General features: G+C 35.7%; 1 pseudogene; it reads left to right on the forward strand.

The window, feature by feature from the left end:
• LOC119507681 overlaps positions 1-25039 on the forward strand; it is a 57477-nt pseudogene extending 32438 nt beyond the window's left edge.
• The last annotated feature ends 1452 nt before the right edge of the window (positions 25040-26491 follow it).

Raw genomic sequence — 26491 nt, forward strand, 5'->3', positions numbered from 1 at the left:
TTCATTGTGGAAGTTACAAATCTGCTTCCATTATGAGAAAAATGCTTCCTACAACAAAACGATTCCCTTGCTTTCTAAAATATATCAGTGCAGTTTGAAGTCTCTTGTAAAATGTCCTCATGTGGTAATCATTTTTTTAGGATTTCAAACTTGAAACATGACATTCAACCTTCTTAAATTAGGAATTCCTGAACAAAGGTATTTTTAAGCCCAGGAGGTAATTTGACTCTTGGTAGCTCTAGACAGAATTTTGGTATCAAATACTTCTTGCACTTCATGAATTTAGTTAAACACCTAGATGTCCCTTTTGAATTTTCTAAGTTTTGGTTTGTTTGTTTGTTTATTATTTACAAAACATACAATGTCCCAACTAAACAAAATCTGATTATTGTCCATTAAAATAAATGTATAATCCATCACAGCCTTTAGGGAATTGTGTTTCACTTCCTTTCTGTTATGATAGAATGAATTTGATTATCAGGTAGATAAAATTATTATAAACCCCCAGAAAGAGAAATCAAACAAACAAAATACCTGTTATCTTGATGCTCATATTTATTTATAAGAAGACTGGTTGAGCACATGCATGAATGTGATTCATTTACAACATTCTAATATACTGACAATTATGAACATATTGGGAGCACTAACTCTTTAGACACTTCACAACCTTAAGATAGATTATAAAATATTCTCTTGGTCTTAATTATTAGATGAGTAAAATTTTGCATAAATTTTCTATAATTTGCACATAAATATATTCCTCACTCATTTATTTATAAAGCAACATAACTGCAGTTTGAATCTCATAACTAAGCCCACAACTAAGCAGGTAGATCAACTATAGATGCTTAGAGATGAGACATTTATATAGATTTTATTAATCTACAGAAATAGATCTGCTCAAACTTTTATAATTAGATTCAGGGATGGAACTTGAACCCTAGTCTCTTAATTCTCTAGCCCTGTCTTATATTTATACTGAAAAATTTCTTCATACCTAAAGCAGTGCTAAGACACAATATTCTTGGTGAAAGTTTGTTTATTTTGTGAATCTTGAAGAATGGGTGAAATGACAATTATTCTAGTTATGAAATGAATTCATTATTGGCAAAAGGGATTTTATATTAAAATATAAGAACAAAGAAAATGACTGCTATAGGCTCTGATAGCTTGAATGTAATGTTACCAAATTTTCAATTTGTAACTTTTTATTTAAATAGTTTTCAGAATGGAAATTAGTATTTGTGTTTCCCTCTCTCATTTCTTTGAGATTTATTCAATTCCAAAATCTGGTAACAGCAACTCTTCCTGCCCACTTCCTCCCCCCCCCCCCCCCCCGCACACCACACATTTAATTAGTTTACTGAACATTTAGAAATATGCATGCATTTCTCTCACCATAAGAGACTTTCTGCAGAGGCAGCTTCTTTTCATTACTAGCTTCTGAATCGAAATTTTGCTTAAGGGTGACTAATTGGCAGATTGAGCCTCTTGCCTGAACTCTAGCTATAAGGGAACCTGTGAAATTTACTTTCTTACTTCATCTTGTAGATTAATTAATTATTGTGAGGGTTTAGTTGTTATAATAGTGATGTACTAAAGCATACGTTGCTTGAGAAAGAGAGAATCCCATTTCTTTTTCATATGACAGTCCCAAGCTGATTGTCCAGCGTGCAGGGTGGCTGTGCACCACATGCTTGTCCAAGATTTGTATCTCTTCATTCTCTTGTTCTGCCATCCCCAGGTTTACTCTCCTCATCTCCAGTCAGAACTTGGTTGCAGGCATGTCATTGTTTCAATTCGCAGGAAAAGGAAGAGAGAATACTAGTTTAGGAAAAGTGGCCTACTTTTTACATTTGAGGTGACCCAAAAGTTGTGACAATCACTTCTCTTCACATCCCATTGGACTCACCTTTGAAAGAGGCTGGGAAATGGCTTCTCCAGCTCAGCTACAACCCTGTTACTAAGGAAGAAGGGATATAAACCTGCTAGTTCTGACACAGGTGTCATGGACTCATACCTTGGGGTATTCCATAAAGGTAGTGAAAACATTTGAAGCTATTTTATTAGATGCAGCTTTGACAAGGTTTTTGAGTTCCTCAGACAATCTGCATAAAATCAAATCCTGCAGTAGAAATCTCTGATTTATATATGTGTATATCAGAAAATGCAATCTTTTAATGAAAATTTCACAAGACAACTTTTAAATATATCATATTAAGCTCTGAATGAAAGCTTAAAATATGAGTGTATATGTTAATCAGAAAGATATGGAGGCTCTTTTGGGCCCTCAAGGCCCTAGGTTGTCTTTTGACATGATCAATGAGTAGAGTTCCATTTGCTCATTTATTCATTTAATAAATAGTTACTGAATGTCTACTTGTTTAAAGGTTTGCCTCAGATCTATGCACAAGCAAAGTTAAAAATATCATGATACTGACCCTCCAGAACATTACAATTTAATAAGAAATATAATACATGTAAAGATATTGTGGTAGGTTGAATTATGGACCCCAGAAACCATATTTTTAATCCCTGTGGTTGCAAACCCATTGTTTTTAAGACGCTGCCCAATTGAATGAGAATGGGCCTTAATCTTATTATTGGAAATGTGTGAAGAGAAAGTTACTTGAAGGAGAAGAAGCTTGAAATCCTTGGAACCTTGAAGAGAAAGAAGGAAACACTGCCATGTGGACAGAGAAGCCAAGGACCCAGGGATTGCTGGCAGCCAGACCCAGAAAGCCAGTATTCTGAGGGAAAGCATTATCTTGTTTACACCTCAATTTTGAACTTCTCCTAGCCTCAAAAGTGTGAGCCAATAAATTCCTGTGTTAGCCAATGCATTTGTATGGTATTTGTTTTAGCAGCTGGGAAACCAAGAAAGATCTTACGTACAAGTTTCTGTATAACACAACCACTCTTTTTTTGCTTTCTGAGCACTTGATTTCCAGAGATACCCTGAAAATCTAATGTAAGTCTGAGGAAAGAGAGAGAATTTCTAACTGGGTTTCAACTGTGGACATGGCTAATTAATCTTTGATACACCTTGAAGAATCCATTTTCTATACGGAATAATCAAAGAAGGTAAATTCTATATAGTTTAAAATTACCTGAGATTTTCAACACCTGTTTCACAGTAATCTTCCAGCCTCTATGATGTAAGAGTTCAGGAACTCCAGTCATTTGTTGTTTCTCAAAAATAGAGACAAGGAGACTGTCAAAATGTCAATCTTCTCTTCCAACATATTTTAAGAATGACAGACCACAAATCTCTCTGGACAGGAAGAAATGAAGCCAATATGCCAATTGTGTTTTTCTAGTCTGGACTTGAAGATGAAGAAATTCTCTTAAACTATACATTAATGTGTAGTAATATTGATATGTCTGGATCAGTGCAGATATTGTCAGTCCCACTGAGTGTATATGTAAATACTTAGAAACAACCATTTGCTTCCTGGCTTACAGGCAGAAACAGAAATTTGTATGCTTTCCTACCAGTGTGTTTATGTTGGTGAAGATCCATTGTTAAAGGAGTTCTAGGGGCTGATGAGTGGTTTGTGTATGCTTATTAGACATATGTTATTCATATGACACTTACCGCAGTAAAATGCTATATGCTCTTCCTAGGTCTGGTTTCTCGGGAAGTATGTTAGTTTTTATACGAAAAACTTATGGGACTCTGAGGCTTAATACATTGATTAAAACAGCATGATCATGGCATTCTTTTTTCTCATTCAAATCTACAGATATTTTAGTGATCTTCTTGAATCAATTGGAACCAAGTTCATAAATGATCCCACTACAGATACTGCAAGTTTTCTTTTTTAAAGTTTTAAATCAATGTTTAATTTTTATTTATAATTGATTTTTCTTTTTTCTTTTGATGGAATTCACATACCATAAAATTCTCTCTTTTAAACTGTATGATTTGGCTGTTAGTATAGTTGCAAGCCTGTGCAACCACCACTGCTCTCTAATTCTAGATCACTTTCCTCCCCAAAAAGGAAGTACTGTGCAGAGTAGCAATCACTCCATTTTCCCTTCCCCATAGCCCCTGACCAACACTAATCTACTTTCTGTCTTTATAGGTTTGAGTATTCTGGACATTTAACATAAATTAAATCATACAATATATGGCCCTTTATGTGACTTCTTTCACGTAGTATAATGATTTCAAGGTGCGTCCGTGTTGGAGAATGTATGGGTACTTCATTTCTTTTTATGGCTGAATAAGATCCCATTGCATGGATATGCTATATTTTGTTAATCCATATGTCAGTTAATGGGCATTTGATTGTTTTCACTTTTTGTCTATTACTAATAATGCTGGTATGAATATTTTTGTAATAGTTTTTGCATGAACACATTTTCAATTCTTTGAGTATTTATCGATGAGTGGACTTGCAGGGTCATATGGTAACTATGCTTAACTTTTTGAGCTGCACTAGTTTACATACCTTCCAGTAATACATGAGGGCTTCAATTCTCCACATTTTTGCCAACACTTTTTATTGTCGGTCTTTTTTAATTATAGCCATCCTGTAAGTTATGAATTCTTATCTCACTGTGGGTTTCATTTGAATTCCCCCAGTGCCTAATGATGATAGGCATCTTTTCATGCACTTATTGACCTTTGCATATTTTCTTTTGGAAAATGTCTATTCAAATCCTTTACCCATTTTTAAAATGAGTTGTCTTTTTTGTTGAATTTTAACAGTTTAAAAAATATATTCTGGATACTAGACTCTAATGAGATACATGACTTGCAACTGTTTCTTCCCATTTTATGGGTTTTCTTTTCACTTTCTTCATAGTAATCTTTAAAAACAAAGTTTTTAATTTTGAAAGTCCAATTTATCCATTTTTTCTTTTGTTGCCTAGCTATCATAGTTGAGAAATTGTTGCTTAATGCAAGGTTACTAAGATTTACCTTTATGTTTTCTTCTAAGAGTTTTATATTTTTAGCTCTTTCATTTAGGCTGTTGATCCATTTGTACTCATTTTGTGTATTGCAGGGTCCTGTTTCATTCTTTGCATGTGGATATCCAGTTGCTCCAGCACCGTTTCTTGAAAAGCTGTTCTTTTTCCATTGAATTGCTTTGGCATCTTGTCAAACATCAATTGGTCATAAGCATATGAGTTTATATCTGTACTCTTAATTCTATTCCATTGATCTATATATTTATCCTTATGTCAGTATCATGTAATCTTTATTATTTCAGCTTTATAGTAAATTTTGAAATTATCAAGTGTGATTCCTCCAATTTTTAAGTTTATTTTCAAGGTTGTTTTGGATTCCTTATATTTCTATATGAATTTTAGGATCAGCCTGACAATTTCTGAAAAAAAAAAGGCAGCTGGAATTTTGATAAGGATTGCATTATATCTATGGATCAATATCATGAGTATTTCTATCTTAACAATATTGTCTTTCAATTCATTAACACACTTTCCATTTTTTTTAGGTCTTCCTTAACTTCTTTCAATGATATTTTATAGTTTTCTCTTCATGAGTCTTGCAATTCTTTTTTTAAGTGGATTATGTTGGCTTCATAGGTATGTTAATTCATATTTCTGAGAAATTTTAGGGCCATTATTTCTTCAAATATTTCTTCTGCCCCATTCTTGCTCTTCTTTCTTCCTGGGACTCCCGTTACTTGTAAGTTGGTAAGTCTGATGATATTTCACTGGTCTCTGAGTCTTTGACCATTTTTTTTTCATTATTTTTTTTCTCTCTGTTTCTTAGACAGGAAATCTAGGTTGCCCTGTCTTCATGTATATTAATTCTTTCTTCTGCTTGCTCAAAAATGCTGCTGATTCCTGTGACCACTATAACAAATCACCACACTCCTGCTCGATGAAAACAACAGAAATTTATTCTCTCACAGTTCTGGAGGTTAGGAATATGATATTAAGATATCAAATTCTTCTATGGGAAGAATTTAGAATCACTTGCCCTGCAGCTGTAGCACTTCAATCTCTGCCCCTACTGCCACCTGGTGTTCTCTCTGCACCTGTCTGTGTGTCTCTTTTTATTAGGACACCAGTCATATTGGATTAAGGCCCACCCTAATCCAGTCTGGCCTCATCATAACTGTGACTCTATTGCCAAATAAGGTCACATTTATATGATTAGGTGTTAGGATTTGAATACATCTTTATGGAGGACACAATCAAAACAACAGAAGAACCCTCTGATGGATTTTTCATTTTAGTTTTTTTTTTTTTCTACTTTTCAATTCCAGAATTCTATTGGCTTCCTTTTCAGAATTTATGTCTCTTTATTGATATTTTCTATTTTGTAAGATATTGTTCACATACTATCTTGTATTTATTTGGATTTGATTTCCTTTAGTTCTTTGAATATATTTAAAATAGTTGATTTTAAACATTTACCTAATATGTCTAATGTCTAGGCTTCTTCAAAAACAGTTTTTATTGATTGGTTTTTTTCCTGTGCATGTTTCTTGTTTCTTTTCATGTCTCATACTTTTTTGTTTAAAACTGGATATTTTAGATAATATAATGTGGGAATTTTGGAGATCAGATTCTACCCTCCTCCTTGGGATTTGTTATTATTGCTCTTTTTTTATTTTTGTTTAGTGACTTTTTTGAACTCATGTTGTAAAGTCTGCAGTCACCAAAGTATCTGATCAGCTTAATTGTCAGCTAATGATTGGAGAAAGATTTCCTTAAGCACTTGGACCAGTAAGTGTTGTGGTTTTTACTGAGGGTGCTGTATGTGTCTTGAGGCACAACCCCAATGATCAGCCAGGCAGTGGAAAACCTTGTCTTAGCCATTACTTATTACTTGTGCAGAGACTCAAGATCATCCAGAGGTGGGAATTTAGGGGTTTCCAGGTCTTACCTGAGCAGGCAAAGAACCTTCTGCACAAGCAGAGCCCTGGGCATGCACTCAGCCCTATGCATAGACATGGCTTTGTAGATTCCCAGGAATATGTTGGAAATTTTCAAAACCCCTCTGGATGCTCACATTTCCTAGGAAGTTTTTAGTTAATCATTGGTGTGCCCCAATTTTTATCCATCATCCCAAGAACTAGGGAGTTAAACAATTTCCTATATATATATATATTTTTTCTTTTGCAAACATGCAAAGGGAAAATGCTTTTCTCATTGGATGAGCTCTGAGTTAGGTCAAATTGTGACAGCCTTGTTTGTGGGATCTTCCAAGGAATCACCAGACAGGTCAGATAAGGAGAATTCTCTGGGAATAGGGCTTTAGAAGAGCTTGAACCCCCAATCCTTCAGTGGCTGCCAGGTGGCTGGTTTTCATTGTGATTGCAAACTGGTGAATATCAAGAATACCACTAATCTGGGAAGCCAAAATTGTTACTGGGACAAGTTAAAATACCACAGAAGTTGCTGTTCTCACTGAGATTCAGCTGTTTTCCTATAACAGTCCTAGAATCGCTGCAAGTCTGTGACCAATTTTGAGTAATGAAAATGTAGATTCTGACAATTTTTGCAAGATTTCTTGTTGCTTATATGTAGAAGGGAATTTTCAGAAGTCCTTACTCAGGCATTTTCACTGACATATGTTCCTGTTTGGAAAATTTAATTACTTGGAAGGTAATTTCCCTTCCTCTTTGTGATACAGGAACAGATTTTAGATACCTTTGAGTCAAACGGTTTTTTCAACAGTTTCATGCACAAATAGGGCCAAGACCATTGTTAACTGTCATCAAACTTGACAATATAATTGGTTTAGCAACCCTTACACCAGGGGCCCATTGACAATGTGAGATTTAAAAATCAAAATGAATGTTTATGACTTATGGGAGCAGTCTTATAATAACTTACAATTGGATATCACATGCAAATAATCTAGAAAATCAATAGCAATTAGGCAAGTATGAACTCTAAAATATTGCTAGGAACTGGATTGTACACTGCTGTAGACAGTTTGAAATATGATACAAAAGCACTGTTCAAGTTATTTTAAAGAGTAACAGACATCTTTATTACTCTTTTTTGTGGTCTTTGAAGCCATTCAAATGTAAATGGCTCATGTTGAAGACATGTTAAATCCTAAGAGATAATGATTGTTTTATATTTGTCAATTAAACTTGCTCATTTGGAAAATAGAAGATTACTATCTCAAGTAGATAGTTGTAGGAAAATAAAACATCGGTGGTCCAGAAAAGACATTTAGAGAAAATCTGGAGTATCAGTCTGGAAATTTTAGAAATGGAGTCCAGTATAATTCAAAAGACATAGCAGCATCTATTAAAGGCTTGTTGGAGAAATGTAATAAACATGTTCACTGTGCTACAAGGACAACCTTAGTGTAAACAGTTCAATTAAGTTTTATGCTAGGTGATCCATGATATACTGTCTAGAGAGAGGCCACATTATATGGGAATTTCAATTGCATTTAGATTCAAAGTGGTGAGCTAAATTTTGAGATTGAAAGTAGAGAAAAGAGATAAAATATCATCTGAGAATTATTGCTAGGAAGACAGCATTTTTAAATAACATAAGGCTCACCAAGTCACAATTATTTTTAGTTGTTTAATTTTTTGTTTTGTCCAACTTGCCAAATTTTCCTACTTGCAACCTCCAAGGCCCCCAGACTGAAGTAATGTTTTATATGATGGTTTGGTCTTAGAGCAAACATATTTCTAAAAAGAAAATATGTGGCTAATCTATATTGATGTTGATAAAAGGCTTGTAATTTGAGATCTGAGAGTAGGAGGACTAGACAAGGAGAAGTTTCTTTTCCCATTTCTAGTGGACTGGCCAACCTTAGTAAATTTTAAAAGAAAAATTAGTTTGCTTTTAGAATGGACCTACTTTCATTTTCATTTTCACTTTTAACTGCTTATGAGGTTTTTTTCACAAGTTTTCAGCATTATTAGCCATGTAATTTACAAATACCTCAAAGCTAACTTACTCTGTGTGCATCACATGTGTTCATTTTCCATGTACTAAAATACCTTATAGTAGCTGATAAATCAATCAAACAGAACTAATTGGCACCAAATTATGACTGATGATATGAGGAGGACCATGACACTCTAGTCTAATTAGCTTGAATTTGCACTATGCCACTTACTACTTGCAAGACATTAGGCAAGTACCGTTCAATCCTCAGTTTCACCTCTATAAATACAAAATAATAATAGTGCCTATCTCCCAGAACCTGATATTATTGAGTTTATTAAATGCCATGCTATATCAATGCACTTAAAACCGTGCTTAGAATAGAGAACATCCAAATGCTGCTATTACTCTTAAACAAAAGAGTCTTAAATTGTGAATCTTAATGTACCCAAGTACATTAAGCAAAAGTAACAGCATGGCTAAAAGATATCTTTGACCAAGAGATTAAAACTCAATCACTCAATCCAGCTTTGTCTGGGAGTAGCCTATCTCAGTTTTCCATAGCTGCTTTGCTTTCTTTAACAATGAGCCAGAATTTGGCTCTCTGTAAACCCTCATTTTATTTGTTTGTTTATTTTTACAATAGTTCTTGTATTAATTCTCTATTGCTGTTATACAAAATTACTGTGCAAAAGATTGCAAATATTGCAATTATGGTGGCTAGAAATCTGAAAATGGGTCTTATAGGCTAAAATCAAGGTGTCAGCTAAACTTCTTTTTTCTGAAGGTTCTTTAGCTTGTGGCCCCCTTCCAGCAATGGCATTACTTCAATATATATTTCTGTCATTATATGTCCTTATCTGACTCTGACCCTCCTGTCTCCCTCTTATAAGAATGCTTGTGATCACACAAGGCCCACCATATGATTCAGGAAAATTTTCCCATCTCAAGATCTATAACTTAAACATGTCTGCAAAGTCCCATTTGCCATGTTAAGGTAACATACTTACAGGTTCCAGGTATTAGGACATGGATATGTTTGTGGGCCCATTATTCTTTCTACCCCAGTTCTACTAACAGCAGATGAGGAGAAACCAAAGCAAGTTGAAGCCTTCCATAATTATATTGTTTATGGGAAACAGAAGAGTTACTAGTATCCCTTAAACACAGACTCTGCCATGCTTTTTTGGGGTATTATGATTTGGTCACAATAACCCCAAGAGTTGTAGATTGTGGCTCCTAATTTATGTAGATGAGGAAACAGAGCTAAGAATAACATGAACAGCACCACAAAGCCAGTAGTGTGGAAACACCATTCAAAGATTTTTGACACCAAAGCCTTTGCTTTCTTGACATTAGTAATTAACCTTAACTGAATATTGTGACCATCCCCTAAGAACCATCATTCTCAATATCCAGACTGTTCTGCTTTATTGATCTTTTCAGGTGGATTTCATTCAGTAAAATAGAATAAATACATGAGAATTATTTGGAAACAATATTTGTAATCAATGAAATTGGGCAAGCTGCACCACCAATAATGGGATAGCTTTGAATAAATAATTCACATATCCTTTCAAATTTTCACTTCCAAATCATGTGAATGATTTTTAAAAATTCTCAGTATCTTAAACTCTAATAGTGCAGGGACCACACTTAATCTTATTCATCAATATATGCCACAGCTTAGCAAGCTAAGCATAGGACATGCTCAATAAACATTTGTTGAATTAGTATCTTCTATATACCTTAGAAGTCATTGCATATATATTTTTAAGTTAACTGGGACATTTAAATAACGAATCTTACAGTTTATATATACTGCTCTCTCCACACCATGTTGAAAGAGCTAAAGAGTGTATTAATTACATAAATCTGGATAACCAGAGCTGTACATTTCCATAAATAAATGAAAGTTTGAATGAGGGACTAAGTTTGTAAATACATGAAGAATAATTTGAAAAAAAATCAAACATCTTCTAGTGAAACTGAAAGTGTTTAAATAAAAAGAACTCAGGGTGGGGCAAAATATGAGTGAAAGATGAAATGGATTCCCAAAAGAAAGGTTTTCCTAATATATTGTATGGGGCATAAAGTAATCCGGAAAGACGGGGAGGTTAAACTAGAGAGAGGCTGGGTGATAGTTGGGCAAAGGGAAAAAAACTCAGAAAAATACTTTGAAACAATGTGATTTTAAACATTGTCTTCAATCTGTTATGCTGATTGTTTTTCTGGAAGAGACAGGTACTTTGTGTTTTCAGAAATGCATTTAACGTTTAGACAATTCCTGAAGTAGTCATAGTAACATTTTCATGTACAAAGAATATGCTGCTGAATCACATTAATAGATATTATTCATACATGAGAACATACTCTTGCTCAAGTCAACTGTCTAGCTGAGCCTTTTATTGTTGTGAATTCCATTATGAAAATATAACATTCTGTCGTTTGGGAAGATGATAAGAGAAAATAACTTCCTAAATTGAAATTGGATTGACTTCTTAAGAAAGATGTGTTTAAATGTATGTTCCAAGTGAGCCTAGCCCCAAGAACAAAGAACAGCAGGCACAGAGTTAGATATGAGTTTAATTAGTACTTACAAAAGGGAGATGGTCCTATGGTGTCAACAGGCTGGGGAAAGTGGAAGTTAGCACTTGGCGAAGGATGAGGAGTGCAAAGGGCAGCTTATAAGAGCTTAGGATAAAGAAATTCCATTGAGTAAGAGAGCAGAGTTTCAGCAGAATCTCATGACAGAGGGGTCTGTAGGTTTGTTATCAACTATGATCAGGGAAGTTTTAATGCTTTGTTTATGTTACCATCTGTACATACTTTCTTCCTTGAGGAAGTCTGATGATCTTCAACTTCTGTCCTGGTCAAGCAGGCTGCTACATGTTGTAGGGCCTCATTCACCATTAGGGAGGAGGATCCTGGGCCCTGGGTCCCTACAGTTCACCCTCATGCAGCAGACTATGTTGAACACAGGGCAGACATTGCATCAATATTCCACAACAGCAGTATAAGAGACAACAGAATGCTAGGGGCCCCTCAAACAGGGATAATAGTCTTACAAAGAGATGATGCCATGGCCAAGAGAGGGAATTAAACCATTTAGACAAGGAGTCTATTGATAATTGATCAATGTTATGTATGTGCTCTTGTATATCATTTAAAACTTGTGCAACATTGTACAAATGATGAAGACTATATACGCAGCACTGCATACTAATTAAGGCACAGGTGCTGTCCTGTGCTGCAGTGGGGATATCTATGGCTATTCTATTTTGTAAAACCACCTTTCTAAGCTGTGTGATTTTTTCATTTAGAAAGCTTATAGCTACTTTGTAATCATCAAATGCTTGGGCAAATTATCTGCTTCCAATCCGCAAAGGAAGGACAGCCATAGGATAAACATTCCCGTTGCCATAGGGAGAAATTGAAAGGAAAACTGGGGTCACAGGACCAAAACAGTTCCTAAAACCTGCAGGGCAATCTCCATTAGATTTCAAAGTCTGAGAGTCATTTATAGAATGATGTCTTATCCTCAGTCTTGAGAGAATGGTACTCCCACCCTTTCCAAGGGACTTCATCGTGGTCTCTTTGTCTCCAAATGCTGTAATGATTATTCCAATATATCCATGAATTGGGGAGACCACCTTGTTCTTAGTTCCTACTTCCTCAAGTATTAAGGCACCTGAACTCTCTGCCATTTCCAGCGCACATGCTCAACCCCTTCAGAACAGTGGGGTGGTGGCCAGGCTCTCCAACATTCCTGGGGAATGTGCTCTACCCTCTCTTAGGCCTGGGGCAGCAGCACTCTTTGTGTTCATCAAGGCAGAAGATCCAACCTCTGGCTCTGAGGAAAACTCACCCTCTTCACATGGATGGATGGGTCTGCTCTCCTGGCCCAATATTTCTTGGCTTCAGACCTTGGCTTCTCTGGTTCTGCCCTTGAATAGATTTTTCCTTTAATCTGTCCCTTCTCTGTCCCTTTAGCAAGACTGACAGTGGTTCCATTTATGCAGATCTTGCAAAAAATTTGTTGGCTTGGCATGCAGCATACAGGGGTCAAAACTATCAGACAATAGAACTTTCCACAAATCCTTCCTGGACAACTCCATTTCTAATCCTGGCTTATACTGAAATGGCTGGCTATTTCCAAGTTTTGTTAAATCATCACATGGTGCACTATCCTCTGGGGTCTCACTTTCTGGAAGCCTGGAATTTACCAGACCATCAATTTCTGTTTTCTTTGTATCCAAGAGTTCAGTACTCAACTTATCTCTTTCCTCTTGCATTTTACTATAAGCTGCAAGGAGAAACCAGGCTTCATTTTCCACATTCAGTTTGGAAATCTCTTCAGATAACTCTCCCAGCTTGTTGCTTTCAAATTATGCCTTCCATCTGACACCAGGACTCAATTTTGCCAAATTCTCCACCACTTTAGAACAAGGATTACCTTTCTTCCAGTTGGCAATGACACATTCATCATTTCTGTTTGAGGACTCATCAGAAGTATCTTTAGAGTACATATTTCTACTAACAATCTCTTCAAAGCAGTCTAGGACTTTTCTGTCAATCTCTCACAATTTTTCCAGAATCTTCCCCTTATCCATACAAAAAGCTGTTCCAACACATTTGGTATTTGCACTCAGCAGCACCCTACTTCTCTGCTACCAAACCGTATTAGGATTCTCCAGGGAAACAAACAACAGGAAATATCTGTAAATATGAGATTTTATAAAAGTGTCTTACCCAACTGTGGGGATGCATGATTCCAAATTCTGTAGGGCAGAATACACAAGTCAAAATTCTGCAGGACAGCAGAGAGCTGGCATCTCCAATGAAGGTCCTCGATGAACTCTGCAGGAGAGGTTGGTTGGCTAAATAAGAAATGAAAGTACTCTCTTCTCCCTTAAAAGTCTTTAGCTAATTGGATTAAATCCAACTGACTATATTCTCTCATTGCAGAAGACACTCCCTTACTTGATCATAGATGTAAACAGCAACAGGTGCAATCAATTGACTGATGATTTAATAAACCAGCCTTCTGACTTATTAACCAGCAACAAAATGCCCTTGCAGTAATAGTTAGGCCAATGTTTGCTTGACCAGACAACTGGGCACTTGGCCAAGTTGACACATGAACCTAACCATCACAGGCAGTTTGTTCCATACTTTTACAAGGACTGCTTAGGTTGCTTATCTATAGCTTCTATTTTTGTGCTTGCAGCCATGAAATCCATCCAAATCTGCTTGTGGGATACCTGATTATCATGCACACAGGGAGCATTTCCCATTCCCCCCTCTCCACAGCCTTTCAGCAATAGTCTGAGAGGCAAGGGAAATGGACTAAAGATAGATATATGAGACGCCCATAGTAATTGTTGGGTACAGTATGTAATACCATGGCTTTCATTCCTGTAGCAAAAGCTTCAGTGTCAGGACCTATGAAAGACAGCATAAATAGTGTGTCTTATTCCCAGCCCCCTTAAAATGTCTTGCAGTTTCTCCATATTTTGCCAGAGGGGGGTATTGTGTGATATATCCCCTTCATTAGGCCATGCAGCCTTACACCCATCAAACAGTCATACCAATAAGGAGGTGTTTTTCACATTAGCTGAGGTAGCATACAAGCATTGTCATAGCAAAGGGTAGGTTGTAATAGATGCCAATTTACTCATCTCTGCTCCAGATACTACTACCCCTCTGCTCCAGTATCCCATAACCTCAGAAGCCAATTGGGCAGGGACTGCTTAGTTTTGTGTTTATACCGCTGCCCTAAATCATACAATTCAGCAATGGTATAATCTCTGATAGTGGTGTGTAATTTCTGTTCAGGAGGTTGCTGAACCCCAGGGGTTTGGTTTTGTGACACCTTCAATTTCTGTTATATTATGGGGTGCACCTGTTGGGGCTCTTCATCCTCCTTTACCTCCTATTCTTCCTCCCCTTCCTCTTCAGAGAAGGAGTCTATGGGGTCCTAAGCTTTGGAGTTCCAACCCAGTGTAGCAAAAATCCTCCAGACACAAGCCCAATGCAACTTACAGTCTTTTACTTGGGCAAATCTTCATACTAGAGTCTCTAACTGATCATCCACTCAGAGCAGGCAGTCAGTCAGAGAGTCCTTCATTTCCACCTGGGTAAGGCACATATCTCTATAGTTTTAGTTTATCTTCTAAATGATGTGCAGTAGCTTTCTCCACTAGTTCTGCCTCAGTAGCCATCTGCAAGGCTCCTAACAGGGGCCATACTATGTCTGCCACTATTTAGTGGTCCCTTTTATTCTTACTCAAATTTAGTTTTCCTGATATTTATTGCAAAACAGTTAGCAACCCTGACAGAGGTTTCAGGAAATCCCTATACTACTGTGGCAATCCCCATTCATCCAGGAGGGTGGCCACTCCTTCCCAAATAGATGACACAGGCCAATTTGGAATTCCCCCCATAGATTCTCCCTTCCCAGGACTCATGCCCGCTATGGTCAGCAGTTCTTTGGGCCCCTGGTTGGCTTGCCAATTGTTCCAATCCAGCTCAGCCCCAAGACTGAATAATATGCCAGGCACAGAGTTAGACATGAGTTTGATTATGAACAGAAGATGGTCCCATGGTAGCAGCCAGCCAGGGAAAATAGAAGTTAGCACCCTGCAAAGGGTGGGGAGTCCAAAGGACAATTATAAGAGATTAAGACAAAGACATTCCATAGAGTATGAGAACAGAATTTCATCAGTCTCATGACACAGGTGTCTGGATGTTTGTTAGCAACAGTGATCAGGGGAGGGGAATTTCAATGCTTTGTTTACAGTATCATTTGAATATACTTCCTTCCTTGAGAAGGTCTGATGACCTTAAACTTCTCTCCTGGTCATGCAGGCTGCTACGTCCTATGGAGCCTAATTCCCTGTTAGGAGGGGGGCCTGTGCTCTGGGTCCCCATGTGTACTAGCAGTGTAAATGTATACATTTTATAATAATTTTTATACTGGCTAAATCAATTTTAAAACTACAAACCATTTTTCTTTACTCAAGGTATCATACATTTCTTAAAGCAGATTGAGTTCAATATGTGCTCAAACTGCTAGGGTGAGTTCCTTTGTACATTAGAAGTGTGCGAGACACTGTTTTAGGCACTAGTAATACAATTGGTGTGACAAAATACCTGTCCTCACAAAGTTTGCTTTCTGGTGGATGAGACAGGTAATAAACTAGGAAAAAAATAAATATGTAATCTAATTTCCATTAACACAAAGTGCTAGCAAGAAAATAATGGAGTGCAAAAGGATGGGTAGTGAAGGCAGAAAGATCAAGGAGGGTCTCTTTAAACAGGTGAGGCTAGGCAGAGAAAGAAGAAACATGAAGAAAAGATTTCTGTAAAAATCTTATGAACAGCAGTGATGGCAGATTTGACAGGAATTATGTATCTATTTTCTATGTTTTCAATTAATATCTCAAGGACTAGAGGAAGTAAAATAGTCAACTATAATTAAACATGATAATAAAAACATTTTAAACACATTTTCTTATTGCTAGGAAGAGTGGCAATTATTTCATTTAATCCTCAAAAAATCAGAGAGCATGTAAGCTCCATTTAGAGGGGGACTCAGAAACAGTCACCCCTTTTCCATGGCTTCATGGAGTCTGGATTTGAAAATAGATTTGCTTCAATTAATAGTCTTATGGCTACTATCAAAACAGTCAATGAGAAAAGGTACCTGAAAGATTTGAAAGCTATCAGGTGATACATGTGTGATATTATTATCATACATAAGCAACACTTTCTCTACTTCAGGAAATTGATAAAGTCATTTCCCTCTGAGCAGACCATGTGTCAGCTGCATTTACACAAAATGCTTAAAGCTTCTTTCTACTCATTATCTTTTCTATATTCAGTTAATTCAATATTCCTTAAGCACAGTGCCACACTTTTTCAATACTAAAAATATTTGTTGGGCCAACTATTTTTGCTAGACTGATGAGATAGCAGCTGTGTTGACAAAACTCTGTACATTGTACAACTGCTGACCAGAAATTGTTACAATTGAGACAGTTCAGAAGTAAACCTTAAAATCACCATCACTGTCTCTAGGATTTTGTTTGCTCCTATTTGTTTTAAAGGGGAAAATGTAAATTGAACATCCAGAGTTTACAAAGTGCATAATTCAAAGTGTCACAAAATTTCTAATTTACTAATTTTAATTGAGGCAGGTAAAAGTGGGATATATTTATTTTTCTTTATTAAACAATTTGTAGATTTACAGAAAAATCAGGCATAAAATACAGGATATCCATATACCACTCTATTATTAACACCTTGCATTGGTGTGGAACCTTTGTTCTAAGTGAGGATAGCACATTTTTATAATTGTGCTACTATGTTCCATGATTTACTTAGGGTTCCACGGATTTCTAAAGTTTTTCTTCTTTTACCAGATATACAGTCTAACATTTCTGCCCTTTGAATCTTATTCATATATATATCGGTGCTATTAATTGCATTTACAATGCTGTGCTACCATCACCACCATCCATTACCAAAACATTTCCTTCATTCTAAATAGGAACCTTGTACATTTTAAGCCTTAGCATTCCATTCCCTATCACCACCCTGTCTTCTAGTAGACTATATTCTAAATTCTGGCTCTATATGAGTTTGCTTATTCTAATTATTTCTAATTAGTAAGATCATGCAATATTTGTCCTTTTGTGCCTGGCTTATTTCACTCAATAGGATGTCTTCAAGGTTCGTTCATGTTGTTGCATGTATCAGGACCTCATTTCTTTTTAATGTCCAAATAATATTCCACTGTATGTATATACCACATTTTATTTATCTATTCATCAGTTAATGGATTCTTGGTTTACTTCCATCTTTTGGTAATCATGAATAATGCTGCTATTAACTTCAGTGTGCAAACATTTGTTTGAGTCCCTTCTTTCAATTCTTTTGGGTATATACCTAGTAGTGGGATTTCTGGGTCATATGTTAATTCTCTACTTAGCTATCTGAAGAATCATCAAACTGTCTTCCATAATGACTGCATCATTTTACATTGTCACCAGCAATGAATGAGAGTTTTTGTTTCTGTGCATCCTCTCCAATACTCGATATTTTCTGTTTTGTAAATAGCAGCCATTCTAGTGGGTGAGAAATGGTACCTCACTGTGGTTTGGATTTGCATTTCCCTGATGTCTAATGATGCTGAGCATCTTTTCATGTATATTGTCTTCAGAAAGGTGTTTACAAAATTAGACCATCAGTGTTTTGTGAGACACACAGAACTGCTTAATGAAGCTTTGAAAATTAGTAGGTGAGTTTGCTGTCTATTTTATCTTGCTTATTGAGAATCTGTGTGGTAGTTTTACATAAAATGGTAAATTTGGGAGCCCTTACTGAAAGTAATAGATAACATTTGCTTAATTCTTTGATTTAGAATGATATAGGGGTCTGTTTAAATGTGGGTAGTTTTAGGGGAATCTTCCAATTTTTTTTTTTTTTTTGCTTAAAGTTGTAAAGTAGTGACATGCTTATTTAAGATTCTATTTTTATTTTTTTACTTCTTTTGCCACAAAACTGAAAATACAAATCCATGTCATATAAACTCTCAAAAGTGTTCTTTTTATTTTAGTTACCAAAATAATACATTTTCCTTATTAATATTTTAACAATACAGACCTGTGTGAAATAAAGTAAAACTCCTCTCCTCTGGCAATTCCATGTTTTAGGATAAACCACTGCTAAGCAAAAACTGATAATTAAGTTTTTAATGGAGCATACACTGAACTCTACAGTATCAGATATTCCTGATAAACAGTAGTTTCAACTCTTCTCACATTATTTCTAGGTTTTTCAGTTAGTCTAACTTGGGGACTAATCTATGAGCAATATTATACCTTTGTTGTCTATCACTAGCTCTGAGTTATTTCTATAAATTCTAATTAAATCTAATGGTCAGTCCTTGGGACTCATCTAACTTATCCATAAGCAGTATATTATGATGCTAAACACTCTCCTCCCCTAAACACCTTTGCAGCTTCCTTTCCCACCCCTCTATGCCTATTCTACTTTTGTGGCTGTTTCTTCTCAGGCAACTTTATCAGTTGCTGTTCTTTATCAGTTGTTTTCCTGACCTCTAACTTCCCAAGAGTTAGAGCTTTAAACTCTTTTTTGCCTGCACTTAGTCCTTTTGTGAATAACAACCAGCCTGATGACTTAATTCACTGGTGATCCCCAAATGTTTACTGAGTCTACAGAATGCTTACTGAAACTCTCAATTTATATAGGCAAGATTTATCCTCTTAGTTGTCTAAGAGGAATCTCACATTTCACATATTCAAAACTGAACTGCTGATATACTTCACCCAAACCAGTTTTTCTCACAATTGTTTCCATCTCAGTAAATAGCAACTCCATTCTTGTGGTTACTCAGGTGAAAAATCATGGATTTGTGTCCTTCTCTCATACCCTAGATTCAATTCCTTAGCAAATCTTGTTGTCTATGCCTTCAAATTTATGCTCAGATCGGAGATCACTTCTCAAAACTGTTACTGCCAGTATCCTTGTGAAGGCCACCATTATTTCTCTTTTGGAGTATGTAATAGACTTCTGTATCACTCAACTCCAAACATCAAACCCATGACATATTCAAATTTGGTAATTTATTGCCTCACTCCACCACTAGCCTGTGAGCCCTAATAGAGCAGGGGGTTTGTGTCTGTTTTGTTTACTGCTTATCCTCCAGTGCCTAGAATTGTACCTTTAAGGAGGCTCTAACACATATTTTGAATGAATGAATGAATGAATGTTTTATATTTTGTGTTTTTCTTTCATACATAATCTTCCCTAGGATCTCTTGCTTTTTAATTTAATTCTGATATAATATCTACCATCAAATTTTTTGTTATGGAGAAATCTATTTCGTCAGCTGATGCTGTTTAGCTGATGTTTAATGGCTTGTTATGGTGAACACTGAATCTGTAAAACCCAAGTATATGAACAAATCCTTTATATTGTATCTATCTAATAGACCACAACATTCCTTGATAATTTTGTACTTACTGTTAAAGTGGGGTGCCATTTCATCTTTGTCTTTCTTTTCCAATCCACCTCTATTCAGTGTAAGAACATGTGTTCCTTAAATGTAAGCAACAACAGCAGGCAGTATTTATTGTTTTGTTCAGAACTATTTTGAAAAATTTGTTCAGGGACATTGCATTTCAGCACACATTTCTTTGAGAAGAAGAAACTATAAACAGCCAATACCACAAAATTGAACTGTCAACTCCATGTATAACTATAAAGAAAAAAATAATACTATTTTTATTGCTATTCTTTTTGTAGATCTGATATGATGAATCCTAGGTAAATATGTTATTACTAAAACTTATAGGAGTTTACTGTTTGAAATGCCTCTATTCTTTGCCAGGGTTTAAGACTCCTATATAGATGATTATATTGATTTTGTGCTTATAGCTTATAATCCCTGCTATTTCTTTCTTCCTCTCAGCTTTCTCATGGGACTTTTGTCTTTTTTATGCTAATACGAATCACTGCCATGTTTTAAAGTCACTGCCTGTGAAATGTAGATCCCTGTAAGTCTCTCATGGTCTCTCATGATGTGTCTGTGCAAACATTCAGATTTTCCAAGGATAACACTGTGGGTTCTTTTTTATAGGGAGAGAAATTGAATAAGAAGAAACAAAGGAAGCAGCATCTATAGGTTTCAGGCAAGTTTTCAGATAATTTAAAATTTACAAAAATTTGAAATTTTCAATGAAATCCACAAAATATTCTAGAGAATTTAATAATCATAAAGGGAAGAAAATCATGGAGATTTTGGAGGTTCAAAAGTTAGTTTCTTTTAGTAACATAATAAGAATAGTAGGTCATCGATGTCCATTTTTTTTTATATTATGCTACCATAAAACACAAAACGGTGGTTTAAGCAAGGTAGGTTTCTCTGAGGCTGAGAAGGAAGATTATTTTTTTATGTTTCTTTTCCCTCCCTGACATTAGCTTTGCTGCTTCCTCAAATTCTGAATTGTTTCTCTCTACACATCCTATGAAACCTCCTTTCCTTCATTCTGTGAAACCATAAAATCTAAGTATGTATTATACACCTTCCCTCTGAGTATTGTCTTCATGATTTTTTTATCATTTGGATTAAAAATTGTCCAAAAAATAAAGTACTCTATTTATAATTAAAAGAGGGATGCTTGTGCCTCAACATCTTTGATTAGGTATATTTGGGTTGTGTTGTTGGTAGGATGGGATGCTCAGAATGTTATTTAAATTGAAGTCTGTAATAAGATCCTTTACTATGGTCTCTAAGGCACAGACAGAAGCACAATCTCATATTGAAAACATTTTCTAGTGCTGTGACCTTGAATGTCTCTACCAAATGAAATACCTATTTTAAAAATAAAATGGAAATATGACTCATTAGTTTTGTGACATATGCTCATAAATTGCTCTGAAAAAAAAATGCCGTTTGACTGAGTTCAACTTTTTAAATAATGAAAATTACTTAAAATTACCTAAACCAATGACTATATAGAATTAGAATACACTGAGTTGTTTTAAAGTATTGAAGCATGCAGGTCATAAGTGTCACATAGGAAAGAAACAGCAGAACAGCAGAGAAGTCTGCATGAAAACAAAATCAACACAGCACTTTCTTAAAATCAATGCAAAAAGAAAGGAAAAACAAAAAAAAAGATTAAATCAAACTCATTTTCAGAGCATATCAGGTGTACATGAAATAGCTTTAAGAGCACAGGGCAAGAAAGATGTTTATTTCTTCACATAGTTTCCAGTTGTGCCACAGTTTCAAGAACAGTGCTTGTTGCTGCTGGCTAGCTCAGACAAAGTCAATGATATGAAGAAATTGTTCATAATTGCTTATCGCAAGGTTTAATGGAAACTTAAGGCTTCAAGGTACACACTTAGAAGTTCTCAGCATTTTGAAGTGTCAATTGGCATGGTCCAGATGAAGAAGCTTACTGAGAAAGTCAGCTTGCCTGCAGTCATACTAACTGCAAATTAAACAATTGATATCAAAGTGTTCACATATTGAAGAGAGAGAATTTAATCCTGCAAAATCTCTTATTGTGCTGCTCTCAAGCATGATTTGGGGTGACAGGTGCCATAAGTTGGCCTCTACTAATTGCAAAGAACTGTACCAAAAGAATGAACAGAACAAACTTGAAAAGAACAACAGAAGGGAAGGGAAAGGTGGGTGGTGCCAGAGAGAAATCTTAGAGGAAATCCCTTTTGAAACGTCAACCTTTCAAGCTCTTCTCATAATCAGGAAATAGAGAATGCTTGGATACAAGCTTTCAAAAATCAATTGCCAGACAATTATGAGTGAGATGATATATTTAGGATGGAAATAGATATTTCTTAAAATGGATATATCACACCTTCCAATTTGCTGTATTACAAGAAAAATGGAAAGTAAAATATACTGTTAGACCATTCACTTTTAGAGCATCCCCATTTAAAATACCATAAGATAAAACTAAACCTAGACACTTTAGACAATCTAAATGAATACTCTTTTTCTTTCTAATATGATATAAAAAATGTGCCAAAGTATTTAGAAAATCATATAGGAATGAGATAAATTGAAATATTTCCATAAACATTTTTTCTAGTAATACACACACACACACACACACACACACACTTAATGGCAGTTAATGCTATATAGTGGGTACAGCAACAAAGCAAATGCTGAAACTATAAAAAGTCAATTTACACACAGTAGGACAGACTTTCGGCATTTTTATTTGCCATTTCCACACATGCGTGCACATGCACACACACACACACACACAGCTTGGTGGCAGAGATCTTGAAGTCAGGAACCACTCTTCCAACTATGAGATCTAGGTTCATGATTCTAGAGGGAGAAGAACAAACTTTATTTTCAAAGGATTGTTTTTCTTTTCCAACCTATTTGGGAGCTGCCTGAAGTACTGATTAAAACACCTGTCCTCATTTAGCTTAAATCTGGATTCAGGGAGGAAAAAAGTGGCAGACATTTCCTGAAAACATTTTAAGGCAAAACAAACAATCCACAGTTACCCAGGGAAAAAGATTACACTTGAGGCAAACAATAGAGCCAGAAAATCCAGAGAGAGATTTTCTTTGGGAAATTAGGGAAATCAAATGCATCCATGAATACTGGGAATTTAGAAAGTTACACACATGCCAGGGTAGGCTGCATGCTCAGAAAATAACTGAAAAGACCCTAAAATTTTATGTCTGGTTGATTGCTAGGATCATTGAAAGCAGAAATTGAAAGCTAAGGCAGAGTTGTAAAGAGTCTGGCAAAACATTGAAGGAGTGCTCTAGCAGACAGCAAATCTGAAAAGACTGGGAGCATTTTCTTTAATTATATTCTGTCTTAAATGTATTTTCTTTTTTCTATTCTCTGCTTCCCTCTCTTCCCTTCCTTTTTGCTTCCCTTTCTTTTCCCTTTCCTCCCCTTTTCTTTACTTCTCTCTATCTCTCTTTTGTGTTCAAGGATATCTCTGTCACTATCCTAGCTTCAGAAACTTCACTAAAGTAAAAAAAAAAAAAAAAAAAAAAGACAAAATTCACAAATTGCCAAAACAAGAAAAATGAATTCTGAGGAGGGGGAAGATTCTGATTTCCAGAGTTACCACACTAATAGTCAAAACATCCAATTTTCAACAAAAAATTATGCAGCATGCAAAGAAACAAGAAAGAATGCCACATTCACAGAAAAAAAATCATAAACTGCTCCTGAGGAAGTGAAGGTATTGAACTTACTAGACAAACACTTTAAATCAATGCTTCAGTGTGCTCAAAGAGCTAAAGGAAGCCATGGAAAAAGCAATAAATGAAACAAACAGAATGACATATGAACAAATAGAGAATATCAATAAAGAGATAGGAATCATATTTTTTAAAAGATGCCAAACAGAAACTCTGGAGCTGAAAAGTACAGTTACTGAACTTTAAACTCGCTAAAGGGGTTCAAAAGCAGATTTGAAGGGCCAGAAGAAAGAATTAGTGAAACTGATGACAGGTCAACTGAAATTATACAGTCTGAGGAACAGAAAGAAAAAAAATAATGAAAAATGAACAGAACTTAAGAGAGCTACAGGACATCATCAAGCATACCAACATATGCATAATGGGAATCCAAGAAGCAAAGGGGAGAAAGGGACATAAAAAACACTAAGAAATAATGCTAAAACATTTCCCAAATTTGTTAAAAGACAAATCTGTACATTCAGGAAACCCAGAAAACTCCTAAAAGTGTTGAAAGAACAAAAACTGTCAACAAGAATTCTATGTTTGGTTAAACTATCCTTCAGAAATGGAGAAATTAAGACATACCAAAATAAGTAAAAGCTAAGGGAGAGTGAAACATATAGTATCTGTAGTCACAGTAAACCCATAGGTATTCTGGAGAACATGGCTATGGGTAATAATGAAATCTGACTTGGCCAAAGGAATGTTTCCTCTGATAATAGGGCAAAGAAGGGAATTTGAAATGCTGCCTTTTGATTCTGAACCAGCCTTTGGATAGCTGGTTTCATCATATTTGGAGCAAAGCTCTTTTAAAAGCCTGTGCTGATAGAGGTGCCAACCACTTAAATGATATCACCGAAGGAGAGCAGAAAAGCTTTTTGCCTGAATTCACCAATCAAGATTTTGGTTATATTAGGCCTGAAGTCAGAGAGTACTACAGTATTAAGGGTTGTGAGTGGATTTCAACTCCTGATCAAGACAACACTGACTTTATCAAGTGCCTCCACACGCTCCAAACGAAGATAGAAGAAAAAGCCCTACAGGTTGATATGATTGTGACATTGGGAGGACTTTGTGGACATTTTAACCAGATTATGGCATCTATGAGCACCCTCTTTCAGGCAACTGATACCACTCCTTTGCCAATTATAATAATTTAAGAGAAATCTCTCATCTACCTGTTCCAACCAGAAAAGCACAAGTTTTACCTTAACACTGGAATAGAATGTGGTTGGTGTGGCCTTATACCTGTTGAACAGGCTTTCAATTAGGTTACCACAACAGGTTTAAAGTGGAACCTCACCAATCATGTGCTTTTTGGAATACTGGTCAGTATTTCTACAATGGATCTGGGGTAGTGACTGTGGAAACTGATGAGTCTCTCCTTTGGACTATGTCCATGAAACACTAACCTATCCATTGGCATCCATAGGTGTGCCTCTACCCTACCTCTTTGCCAATGATTTATTGCTCAGTAAGAGCAGTTCACCTGATTCTACACTTCAAAGGCAGCCCACTAGTGCAGAAAATCCAGGCAACATTATAAATGAAAGATCTGAATTTTACAGTGAAAGACAAAATCATTAATTTTTAGGAAAGTAAATAAGCGCTATTGTTTTCAGTTGGAAAGTCACATGAACCATTCCATTATGAAATTCAGTGCTGATTATTCTTTATCTTGTTATTAATCATTCCTTTTATCTTAGAAAATTGTTTCAATTTTGAAGCTGATAAAACTCCTTAGAGTCTAGCACATCACTCACCCCTCCTAGCCATACTTAAATGCTTTTAATAACAAGGGCTACTTCTGAATATTTTTAAATATAATTTCTCCATATAATTTATATCACCTTTTACTGGAAAAAAATTTCTTCCTGATTGGGATGTCAAAGCTACACTATTTCACTCTGGCCTTTTACTGTATCTGGTATTGTCTTTTAAAAAATAAATTAAGTCATTGACCTAAATATTAAATTTGAAAACTGGTAATTACGTAAGTTATAGGTGAAGAGGGAAATGGTACAAAAGATAAATAATCCTTGAAGCCCATCCCACTCACATATTAATCCCCAAACTCAAGTTGAAGTAAGTGCCATAAACTTTAGTGGAATGACAGATCAAAATTGTCCTTAGACTCAAAAAGTTGTGCAGAAGAAACTTAAGCATAAGTTTTTTCTGGCAACTCATACTGAAAAAAATTTGGCTCATGGAGTACAATTTTATTAAAATACAGTTTGACAGTCTGCAGGGGTAGATGCACATAGTGTAATACAGAGCCTAGTGCTGAAAGCCTGTGTTTTTGTCCCTGTCCTGCCATTCAGCTATGTATGTTGAACCCCTTTCCTCATCTGAAAAGTGGAAGGGAAAGGGTTGGATTGAGGTATTTATGGCACTTTGCAATTGTGAAACAGATAATGCACCTGGTTACTGACACAACCAGCTTAATCGCCTGGCCCATTGAATATATCCAAGTTTCATTTACAATGGGACCCTTTTCATTATATATGTTTAATTAACCAAATGTTGCCATAAAAACATGAACCTGCCCAACATGTTTTATGTACAAACAATCCCTATGTTGCTGGAAGGAAAGGGACCAGCAGCTGTTTCCTTCTTGGTGCTAACAACTTTGATTATGAAAGGACAGTGTGAGGCTTAGATTGTAAATAGAAAATGAAAAGAAGATCAGTGGAACTAACATGCAATTCTGAACCATTACTCATTAGAAAAAATAATAATTTATGCAAATACATGTGAGGTTGAAATCTGTATGTCAAATGAAATATTTAATTACCAAAAAAAGAAGCTAAGGGAGATTGTTGCTAGTAGAACTGCCCTATAAGAAATGATAGAGAGTGCTTAA

The sequence above is a fragment of the Choloepus didactylus genome, chromosome 13 (assembly GCF_015220235.1).
Source record: "Choloepus didactylus isolate mChoDid1 chromosome 13, mChoDid1.pri, whole genome shotgun sequence".
NCBI classification, from domain to species: domain Eukaryota; kingdom Metazoa; phylum Chordata; class Mammalia; order Pilosa; family Megalonychidae; genus Choloepus; species Choloepus didactylus.